The sequence below is a fragment of the Prionailurus bengalensis genome, chromosome D2 (assembly GCF_016509475.1).
Source record: "Prionailurus bengalensis isolate Pbe53 chromosome D2, Fcat_Pben_1.1_paternal_pri, whole genome shotgun sequence".
Lineage (NCBI taxonomy): Eukaryota > Metazoa > Chordata > Mammalia > Carnivora > Felidae > Prionailurus > Prionailurus bengalensis.
In genome coordinates this window covers 57,515,022-57,527,425 of record NC_057351.1, presented here as the reverse complement: position 1 = coordinate 57,527,425, position 12,404 = coordinate 57,515,022, and the positions used below count along the sequence as shown (strand labels likewise).

At 38.1% G+C, this 12,404-nt stretch overlaps 1 protein-coding gene across 1 annotated transcript in view; it reads left to right on the top strand.

The window, feature by feature from the left end:
• Positions 1-12,404, top strand: part of HPSE2 (heparanase 2 (inactive)) — a 663,935-nt gene that overhangs the window by 187,467 nt on the left and 464,064 nt on the right. The gene's annotated exons all lie outside the window — the stretch shown is intronic.

The following is a 12,404-nucleotide window of genomic DNA, read 5'->3' as shown; positions in this document are numbered from 1 at the left end:
TCCAATTGTCAAAGCTTATAGAGAACAAATGCTGGAAGATGAGACAGCCTCTCCAGCTGCTCCCTTTCTTCTCTCTGCAGATGTGAACACTTCCCACAAACCCCAATATGAAATGTGGGAGAAACAGAAGGGAAACTGTTGAGCTGTTTATTTTATTGCAAACAAAGGTTAAGAGAGTCTTTTCTGAGTATTTTTCTTGGATGCTGAGAGTGAAATCTTATCTTACTTGGCCTATTGTTTATTTTGAGGGAATTCAGGATTTAACTACCTTGAATTGTATTTCTGTTCATGACATGCTTCCACAGTCTTCTTAAAGCCCAAGCCTTCCAAGGCAACAACTGAGAAAAGTTGCCAAGGAAGTTGGGGGAGGAGAGTGGGACTCAAGAACCAGAAGCCACTTTACTGATGGAGTATGTAAAATGAGAACACTGCTCAGCAGGCCTGTAGGCACCACAATGAAGCGTAGATAAATCACATGTCTTGGGCTAATCACATGTTTGATGGTCTCATATTCATCCTTATCACAATGAGGATGACCCTTTTAAGGGGACTGAAAATACTCCAATTTGAATTCATCACTGTGACCATCATAAGGTCTAATATGCTAATCTCCTGACTTCATGTTGTAGCATCCTTTCCCTCAGTTTTTTCAGTGCCCTAGCTTTCTTTTGATTCCAGAGATATGCAGAGTTCATTCTCACTTTGGGGATTTTGCTCTTGTCCTTTTCTCTGATTGAAATGTTCTACCTCCACATCTTTTCATGGCTGTCTCCTTCTCATCATTGAGGCTTCAGGCCATGTTAGCTCCTCAGAGAGGCCTTTCCAGACCACCTTCAGCAAGAAAGATCTTTGCTTTCCAAATATCTTCTCTCCCTTTCTCCCCTTGTTAGGCACATTGCCACACAGCCAAAGGGTTCTATTACCCAGCCTCTCTTACAGCTGGATGCTGTCCTTTAAGTTCTGGCCAATGAAATGTAAGACAAAGTGTAATGTGGTGCTTTGAAAACGGTACCTAAAAGGAAAAAGATATGTCCTTCTTTCTCCCCCTTTCCATCTTGTTCCCTGGAATATCAAATACAGTGACTGGGCTCTAGCAGTCATTTTGGGTCATGGGGAAAAAGGGCATTTACTAAGGATGGTACAGCAGAGATCTGGAAAGCCTGAGTCTCTGATGAATTTCTCAAATAACCCAGGGTTGTGTACTTACAGGCCTCTGTTAAGTGGGAGAAAAAGAAACTTCATCTCATTTAAGCCACTACTATCTTTTGTATATTCATCCAAACCTATACCAAACCAATTTAAATATCCCTCCCCTGCCTACACACACTATGCTTTATCATAACATTATTCTCTGGTTTGTTTTCTTAATGGAACTTTTTAACAATTGGAATTTCTCCTTTCTTTGTTTATTGTTTGTCCCTTCCATCTAGAATGTAAGGTCTGGGAGATGGGCTTTAGCTTCCCTGTTCACTATGGTGTCTTCAGATCCAAAATGATGTCTAGTAGGTACTCAATAAAAATTATTGAAAATTATTGAAATTGTTGAAATTGTTCTGTAGGCTAAAATTCCCCCTACTTATATCAGTATTCCTTCTGTGATTCTGCTCCTATAGCTAATCAATCTTCTTCTGATCACAACTTCTTTCTTTGGATATGGTAATGTATTGAAATAGGTCTTTCTAGTCTTAGAGTTTTATATATCATTGATATTTTGATCCATTGAGTTTTAATATTCAATTTAACCGTCATTTCTAATTTTGTTTTGAGGGGGACATCTATTATCCTCTCTAAGTACCTAAAACAATCAAATTTGAATTATTTTTAGTTTACTACAATATAACCTAAAGTATACATACATTAGAAAGAAATAGGTAGGGGCACCTGGATGGCTCAGTTGGTTAAGCGTTGGACTCTGGATTTCAGCTCAGATCATGATATCACAGTTCATGGGATTGAGCCCCACATCTCATGGGGGCAGAGCCCACATCTCATGGGGGCAGAGCCCCTCTAATAGTGCAGAGCCTCCTTGGGATTTTCTTTCTCCCTTCCTCTCTATGCCCCTCCCTCCCTCTCTCTTTCTCAAAATAAATAAATAAACTTTAAAAAAGAAAGAAAGAAGGGGCACCTGGGTGGCTCAGTTGGTTAAATGTCCAACTTCAGCTCAGGTCATTATCTCACAGTCCATGAGTTCGAGTCCCGTGTCGGGCTCTGTGCTGAGCTCAGAGCCTGGAGCCTGCTTCAGATTCTATGTCTCCCTTTCTCTCTGCCCCTCCCATGCTCGTGCTCTGTCTCTCTCTGTCTCAAAAATAAATAAAAACATTAAAAAAATAAAAAAGAAAGAAAGAAGGTAGAAAATGCTTGGGTTTATGTAATACTTCAAACTTATACTGCTGCTTTAAATAGAATAAAAGATTTTAATAGAATAAAAGATTTTAATTTCATTTATTTCTCACTAATGTGCTAAATGGGACAAAGTTGATGCTTTGTAGAGTTGTGTTCCCAGGATTCCAGTGACTGAACATTGATACTGGTGTTCAGCTTGTCATCTCTTTTGACTCCATTCAGAAAAACACATGAGATTTCCCTAAAAGTGATTCAAAGACAACCACTCTTGTTATGAGAAAATACTTAGCCTACTTTGCAAGTAGTGGAGAACCAAGGAATATTTGTTAACTCCAAAATATTTCTAATGTTTTAAGGGAGGAAAATGAGGAACAATCCAGAACCAAATGGTATTAATGTGTTTAGGGAATCTGTGAGAAGAAATGATAAAATATATTGTGCTCACAGACATGAGAATGAAATCTCCACACCTGAAAGGGTGAGGGTAGATTGTGAAGGGTAAGAGGTTTCAGGGTTTTGTTGAAGCAAATATTGGAGGAGGATTATGAGAGTAGAAGGAAATGTGGAGAGAATGCAAGAAGATATTATGTCAAGGACAGAGTTGGAGAGCACAGTTATCCCCTTAGGACTCCTTTAACTCAGTCTCCTCAGCATTCACACAAGGCTCACACTTAGAGATGCTTAGCAAATGGTATATTTAGTAGAAGAAGTATAGTCTGTCACTTCTGTGTGGGCACCAACAATGCTGTACTTTATCTCACATTTCAAAATGAAAGAAGCAGTCTCTTTCATTACATTTCTTCAGAGACATCAGTAGGCTTTCTACACCAAAGTTATAAAGACCATAGGAAAATATCTATACTGAAATCAATCTTAAGATTTCCTTTCTTTTGTAGAAAAATAAAAGCATAGGAAATAAAGAACCTTCAGAAATGTCAGAAAATAATTTCAACCAATTGGTGACTTTTAAAACTTAAAGCTCACTGTGTTCTACCTAATGCTATTAGTGTTGTCATTTTTGAAGAAGCTTTGGTATCTTACTAAAATGAATGTTTAATCAAGAAGAGTTTTAGTGATATATTTGGTGACACTAGGGCTCTCAGTGGAGATTCTTAGGCCTTCCCATTTTCCTGCACTTCTGCAAGCTCTTAGGGCTCTTTTCCTCTATCTTCATGATTCTTTTTAATAATAATGACTACTACTTAGTGAGTGCTTATTATAGATTTGATGTTATAGTCACCACTTGGCTAATATTACATTTTTAATCCTGGCAAAAACCATGTGAATAAGTATCATGCAGATAAGTCTTATCTATCTCCCCCAATTTCTTAAATTACAAAATAGTCTATCCTTTCCACTACCTCACTGTGGACTGGTGTTCTTTTGCTCTAACCAAGTGGGCCCAGAAGTCTTAAGCAGAGCTGAGTGGTTAATATAGAATATCACAGTGCATTGACCTGGGTTGGGGGTGGGGAGAAGGGACCAGGCTCAGGCAGTGTGAACACTGAAATGGCTGTCTTCCCAGGTCCCTGCTGTGTTGGACAGAAGCATGTTAAGGTATAAGCCGGCACTTACAAGGCCAAAGGGTTGCTAGTCATGGTGGCAGAACTGGATTAGACATATACATGTGGCTATGAGGCCAAGTCAGCAAGGTTCCAGTCATGTAGAAAGACAACTATCCCATGGCCCCTCTCCCCCAAGGAGAGCATCAGATGAATTCTAATTCCTGCTGATATCTTACAAATGAAGACTTTTATTGGATATCTCAGAACTGCCAGGTCAATCCTGCTACCAGAAGGAAGATTAGCTCTCTCTTGCATAAGAAGCAACCCCAATGCCCACCAGGCATCTTTTTGACCAGTATGTAACTATACCTTTTGGGAGCATCTTTTTTCAACTATATAACAGTCCCTTGGACTTATTTGGAGCTCTGGCAGAAGAGGGAGAAGAGAAAGTGTGGGTTGGGTGTTATTAGTGAATGTTCTTTCTCAGAACTTATCACCACTACTGCTATGGACAGAATTGTCTCCCCCAAATTTGTATGTGAAGTTCTAACCACCAGTATGATTGTATTTGGTGATAGGGCTTTTAGGAGGTAATTAAGGTTAAATGAGATCATAAGGATGGGGTCCTAATCCTATAGAATAGGTAGCCTTATAAAAATGAAGAGCTAAGAGATCTCGTTTACACACAAGCACTGAGAAAAGGCCATGTGAGGAACAGCAAGAAGGAGGCTGTCTGCAAGCCAGGAAGAGAGCTCTTACCAGAACCTGACCATGCTGGCCTCTTCGTCTTGGAATTCCAGCCTCCAGCACTGTGAGAAAATAAATTTTTGTTGTGTAAGGTACCTACTCTATGGTATTTTGTTATAGCAGTCTGAGTTGGTAAATACAACTACTTTATCATCAGAGCCTTGGTCCTCAGTTACTAGTCATTTTCTTTGGCCAGAGCAGCAGGAATTCTTTCAGTTCTAAAACAAACCAATCAAAGTAATTCAGAGTTGTGAATAACTAATAACTTTGAGTTGGAGGAGGAAGGATTTATCATTTATTTTACTTTTTTTAATGTTTATTTATTTATTTGAGAGAGAGAACACGTGAGTGAGCATGCGAGTAGGGGAGGAGCAGAGAGAGAGGGAAAGAGAGAATTCCAAGCAGGCTCAACATGTGGAGCCTGACACAGGGCTCACTCTCACAACCCTGAGGTCATGACCTGAGCTGGTAGCAAGAGTCAAGTGCTTAACCAACGGAGCCACCCAGGTGCCTCAGGATTTACCATTTAAAGTAAGGTTTGTTGAAGCCAGTCTCTCTCTCCTTCCCCACTCCCCCCATCCCCAGTCTTGTCACATTTTGCCAAACACACACACACACACACACACACACACACACACACACACACACTAAGCCTTTTAAGCAAGGAATCTTTCCTGAGTGGCCCTCTGCTTTCTTGATCACCTTCTTTGTACACATATGGTATGTGGTGGGAATGGGAACGAGAGGTGATCTGCTTAGTACCTCATTTGTGAAAGGCAGGCCACCTCTGACAGTAAGTTGTTCTTTATGTCCATGACACATGAGAAACAAAATCCTGTAAAACAGAATCCAGAAGAGGTCACTCATCATCCCCCTCTATAATTAAGAACAATGATTCAGGTTAGCAACCATTAAGTATAGAATTAAGAGTGGTTAAGGCTTTGGCATCAGCTATCTGGGCTTGAGTCTTGGCTCCACAGATTATAGCTACATCAACTTGGGCAAGTCACTTTATTTCTCCAAGTCTTCATTGCCTCATCTGTAAGATGGGGTTATGATAATAGCTATTTAAAGTGTTGTGGAGATTTAGTTGGGTAAACTATATTAAACTTGGTTATCTGAGAGAATTTGGTTATCTAAGTCATCAATAAATGTTAACTTTGTTATTATTTATTTACTAATCACCTCCGGTATAGGACACTATACTTGGAAACACACAGAGGAATAATGCTCTGTTCTTGCCCGCGGGGAGCTTATAAGGATGAAAAACAGCACACAGGATTCCTATGAAATTAAGAGACCCTCATAGATAGCAAGTCTTTTAAAACATCTTCAAAATTCCTATTTTCTTAATAAAGCTACTGTCATGTTTTGCTGCACACTCAGTTTATCTGTCTTCTTAAGCCTTTTGAAGTCAGCTACTCTACGCTTTTTTGCATCTTTCCTTCTAGCCCTGTGCACAATATGGCCAAATATTATACCTCATGTATTATTTTTTTTGTCACTTCCCTGGTGCTTCTCCAAAGCAGACCCTTTTCTTGCATGCAAAGGAAGGAGACTTTCTTGGAAGAACATCTTGTCCAGAGGCTCCACGTATTACATATGGTGACTTTGTCATTTCTTTACAAAGACAGTATATTTTCTCAGAAAAAAAAAGAAAACACCAGCTCTGTAAGAATGATCAGCATATCTTAGTGGTACTGGGTAGGATAAAAACTCTGCTTCTCTGCTCTGTTAGAGCCAGCGCTGCAGTGTTTCTGTAGTTATGCCGTTGTCCAGATAGAGTTATTGCAGCAATCAGTGTGTGTGTGAACAGCGATGCCAATAGTTAGACCAAGTAAAGGGGAAAAAGTCTTGCCACTTCTTAATGTGCTAAAAATTGCCATGCTGCTATGTGGTTTTAGCATATTGTTAGCTCATCATGTATCTCTTTTTTTTATTGAATTTCTCTTTTTTTTAATTTGAAATTTACTGTCAAATTTGTTTCCATACAACACCCAGGGCTCATCCCAACAGGTGCCGTCATCAATGCCCATCTCCCACCCTCCCCTCCTTCCCACCCCCCATCAACCCTCAGTTTATTCTCAGTTTTTAAGAGTCTCTTATGGTTTGGCTTTCTCCCTAACTATTTTTTTCCTTCACCTCCCCCACCATGTATCTTTTGAATTGCTCATCTTCTTGCATGAGTTATTTGAGATGGAAATGTTGATTTGTTTATTGAGTGAGCACATCAGTATTGCACTGACAAAACAAGAATGTCAATTTTAGGGAAGTTGGTACAACCACAGAGATGGTCAGAAACATTTAGAAATATTGATAACGTAGGAGGAAAATTATAATTGATTCTGTGAAAAAGGACAGTAACATTTTATCTTTTTCATTCATTTTAATTGTTCCACAAATATTTACCGTACTTCCTACTGTATTTCTTTTTTTTTTAATTTTTTTAAACATTTATTTATTTTTGAGAGACAGAGAGAGACAGAGCATCATCAGGGAGGTAGCAGAGAGAGAGGGAGGCACAGAATAGCAGGCTCCAGGCTCTGAGCTGTCAACACCGAGCCTGACACAGGGCTCGAACTCATGGACCACGAGATCATGACCTGAGCGGAAGTTGGATGCTTAACCGACTGAGCCACCCAGGCTCCCCCTTCCTACTGTTTTTCAATGAACCTAAGACTTTATCCATTATAAGAAACATCACCATTTGAGGTAGCAAGAATGGCCAGTTTTGAAATGTCTTACCATCTCCTAGTATTCATGCCCTTGGCTAATCACTCTGTGTGGGCAGGACCAAGTGACTTGTAAAGAATAGAATATGGGAAAACATGGTATGTCACTTCAGAGCTAGGTTGCAAAAGACCATGACTTTAATCTTGCTAAGACTTTCTTTCTGGCATTCTCATTTGCCTTCTTTCTTGCTTGTTTAGAAGCAAGCTGCCATGTTTTATATCTCCTATGGAAAGACCCATATGAGAGACCTTGAGGCAGCGAGAGCCTTAAGCTTCTGGATACACTCTACATAAAAAAGAATAAAGGAAGCAAGCTCTAGGATGGAATCAGCTGTTCTCAAAAGTTTTGCGTCCTAACTTAGTATAGAAACACTTTATCTTTTCTTAGTTTCAACTAGACATAAATGATGTTACTATATATGTGTGTGTGTGTGTGTGTGTGTATGTATGTGTATATATATGTGTGTATGTGTGTGTGTGTGTGTGTGTATATATATATATATATATATATATATATATATATATACACAGATATATTTAAATGTATCTTTATTATTTTTTTTACTGGTATTTTTACACATTTTTTCCCATTTGCTATGCTTCTGCCTGTTTTGTGTTTTCCCTTTTTTATGCCTTTTTCATTTAGCTGCTTTTTTCTTTCCAGGGATGCAATTTGTTTTTATGGAAAAGATTTGTGATTACTCATTTTGTAATACTATTTAATTTTTCTGAAACTTAGGTTTCCTATGTATAAATTGGGAATAATAACATCTGCTATATTAGAAATGACTTTTTTATTTCAAGTGACATAAACCCAACTCAGACAAATTTAGGCAGCCAAAGAAAGTAGAAATTCATTAATTCTGTTAACTTCAGAAAGGAGCACAGTTGAGGAAGAGATTGCAATGTCAGGAGAACTGTCTCTTTCCATGTATAAACTCTGTTAGTCCCTGGTCAGCTTCATTTTCTTAGACCAGCTTCTTTCACTTGGCTAGAAGCTTGCTCACCACCAGGTCCTATTTCTTACATCTCGAGACACCTTTGCCACCAGAAAGGGACTGGATTTCTTTCCCAAGTTCCATTTTAATAAATGCCAAGGAAAGACTGATTGATCCATCTTGGTTTATGTTGGTTGTGGGAAAAGGCAGAGGCCAAATTTGGCAATCCTCAAGAAAACTACCTGGTTACAATGTGTGTGTGGAGTGTTATACCAGGTTTTGGAGGATGATCTGAGAGTTAGAAACAAAAATCCTTCTAAAGTACCTGGCTTATGCTTTTGTTCTTGTTTTTACCTATGAATGTAAAAGGCATAGTCTCATCTGTATATTTGTAAAATAGAGACTCTTGTCTCTACTCTAGCTTCATCGCCAGCCAGTTTGGAGAATTGGGCAAAATGAAATATTACAGTGTAGACTATAAATGCAAAACAAGAGACTAGTATTATCTAATTCTCTCCCTTTAGATATAATTAAGTTTCCTCTAAAAAAGGTTTGACATTAAAAAAATCAATATGAGATTAAAGAGAAACTTTGAGGAGGGAAAATAATTACCCACAATCCTATTTACTTCATGGATTTTTTTATATTCTCTTCCAGGCCTCTTCCACATCACCCAAACATCTACAGAGTTATAGTTGTATTTACCTATGCTTTCTATCTTGCTTTTAATATTATGTAATAAATATTCCACATCTTTCGAGGTAGCAATCAGAATGATGACATAATGGCTACATACTATTCCATTATGTTGATGGATCATAGTTTATGCTGTACTTCCTATTTATTGGTTGGATTTCACAGTTGAATATAATTTATTTTTGACTCATGGATTTTGACATTGTAGATTCTTAGGAGTGTACTGGATTAAAGATAAGTTGTACTAACATAAAGTTGTTCACAAATAGGCAATAGTAATACTGTTTGGTAAGTGTTCAACAAATACTTGTTGCATAAGTGAATGTGTCAAAGAATGGGTTTTGTGAAATAAGCACATTTGAATATGGGAAGAGCATTTGGCTGAGGATAAAAGGAGAAGTGAAGTTATGTGCAGTTGAAATTGTGTGTGTGTGAGAAAGAGAGATATTGTGTTGCAATATAAGATACCTTTGGTGTCAAGAACTTTGACTTTTTATCTGCCCAGTTCCGTGACCTTAAACAAACCCTTTACTTTCCTTAGCCTCAGTTTCTAGAGGATTCCTAAAGTTCTTTTCAAATAAAAATTATTTGATTATCCGATGACTGTGTACAGATTGTCTGACTGGAGAGAGGATATGGATAATACTTTCCTAATACAGATTACAAAGCTTAATAGAGAAAATTATAGTAATTGTGAGAACTTAACTGTCTTGATGGCTGCTGGAAGCTAGTGTCTGCCAAAGACAGTAAGGAACTTGTTTGATTGATAGTTTTAGAGGATAAAGAGGGTAAAGAAAGAGGGAGACTAAAGAAAGCATAAAGAAAGAAAGAAAGAAAGAAAGAAAGAAAGAAAGAAAGAAAGAAAGAAAGCAAGCAAGCAATGAGAGAATCTTTCTGTGTCATCTACAAATGTGATAAGTAGGGAAAGCTATCGGAAGATCAAATGTGAGCCAAAGGTCGTTTTTTAAAGAGAGTGATTTATATGTTTCCATATCTGTGAAAACAATGTAGTGAATTATTAAGCTTGTGCTTTGTAAACATTTAGAAGAAATAGTGATTAGTAAGAGCCACTAAGAAGAAGGCCTGCCAAAATAAATTTGTTTCCTTTTTGGGAGGAGTTAGTGGATTGATATATGAGAGAATTCCATACACAAAGAGTATATTGATTTCAGCTAATCAATTTACAAAGGCTTCCATGTCATACATCTTGTAACTAAAATGATGAATTTGCACCTAAGTGAATTTGCAGTTGATTGAGCAACCATTGTGGTGTGACAGCAAAACAATCTAAGCAATCTTAGGCTCCATTAATAGATGTGTAATGTCCATAAAAAGGGAAATAATGGTCTCCTGGTTATTAAAATTAATAGTGCACAGGAAGGTCCTTGGTTCTCCAGGTGCCCTTTCCTTTCCAAAGTCAGTACTGTGGAGAAGACAAAAGAATAGATGTACAAGCTTAAAAAGGTCAGGGATGAAGAAACTTGAAGCTAACTAGAGATTTTAGGGATGGATGAAGGAAAGAGGAAACTTTCTACTTAAGCCCAAAGGCAGGTATTGTGATAGTGTCAGGCCAGGCAAAATGAGTGTATTATGGGTTTCCTGAGGAATGGTATTATGTCTCACTGACCTTTTAAATCCATTCTTACCCTTAAAGCTGAGTGCACTATGCCTGGGACAGAGGAAATACTCAGTAAACAATTACTGAATAAGTGGTAAATGCAAATGCATGAATGGGTTGCCTTACAAGCAGAGAAGATGCCCTGCTCGTACTTCTGTCCTTCCAGACCACTGAAACAGAATAGATTGTACTTCACCCAGGGCAGTGCTATTGCCTGCAACATTGTGCAAAGAAGATACTCCAATGATAGAGTTTATAAACATCCTATCCAAATCTTTTTTTCAGATAAGGAAATGGAATCCCCAGAGACACCAAGAGACTTGTCGAAGATTCCATAGTTAATTAGGAACACAATTGGTTTAGGAAATGCTGGTCTCTTGGATCCTAGTCCAGCAAATCTTTTTCCCTGTCTCCTTTCTACTCTCTTGCTCCCTGCTTCACCTGTTTTATAGACAAATCCCTTAATACATTTTCCACCTGAGCACTTGTTATAAATGGACTTCTGTCATTCATTTCTGAGCATATTCCCTGCCTTCACTTTTTGCCTTCTAAACGGACCTGTATACTTATTTTTGTACTGGTTTGGCCTCTTTGCATCTTCCCTGCACCCCTTACTTCTCCCAATCTGAGATTTTGGCTCTTAATGCTATCCCAGTTATTTCTTTTTCTCTTAAAAAGCCAAGGATAATGGTTTTATAAGTTATCTATTTCTGTGTAACAGACTACCCCAAAGCTAAGTGCCTTAAGCTACAAACAGTTATCATCTCAGTTTCTATGGGTAAGGAACGTGGGAGCTTCTTAGCTGGGTGGTTTTGATTTAAGGTCTCTCATGAAGTTTCAGTCAAGATATTGTCTGGGACTGCAGTCTCATCTCAAGGCTCAACATGGTGAGAATCCATTCACAAACTCATTCACATGGTTTTGGGTAGGCTTCAGTTCCTCACTGGCTGTTAGTCAGAGGCTGGACCTTTCCACAGGTTGCCTGAGTGTCCTCATGATATAGCAGCTGATTTCACCCAGAGCTAGTGAGCTAAGAGACAGGGAGGAGAGAAAGAAAAAGAGGGAGAGGGAGAGAAAAGCCATTGCCTTTTATAACCTAATCTTGGAAATGACGTACCACCTGCCACATGTTATTTGTCACACAGATCTTCCTGGTACAGTAAAGGAAGGGACTATACAAGAGTGTGCATACCAAGAGGTGGGGACCACTAGGATCCATCTTGGAGGCTGGCTGTACAAGAATACAAAGTACTTTTTGGCAAGGAGATCCAGAAACAATTAAATTTATTTAAAAGTTATCTTAAAGGGGGAACACATTTATGTAGTCCAAAAATAAAGTATAAAAAGATATTGCCCTTATCTTTTCCCCTTCTCATAGGTAACCATTTAAAAAATTTCTTGTATATTAATTTAGAGCAGAAGTTGGAAAATTATCTTACAAAGGGTCACATAGTAAATATTTTAGGCTTTATAGACCATATAGTCTTAGTTGCAACTGCTTAATTCTGTTGTAGCATGAAGTGCTCATAGACAATAGTTAACAAGAGAGGATGGCTTGGTGTCAATAAAACTTTTAGACGTTGAAATTTGAATTAAACAATTTTGTGTTATGAATATTGTTATTCTTTTGATTATTTCAGCCATTAAAAATGTCAAAATCATTCTTAGCTTGTGGGTTGTATTAAAGTAGGCTGATTTTGCCCACTGGCAGTAGCTTGCCAACCTGTTCTAGCCTTTTTATGCAAATAAAAGCAAATATGAATATACAGTCTTATTTTTTCCCACTAAGAACATTAAACAATTCTGGGTCACTTCAGAGCAAGCC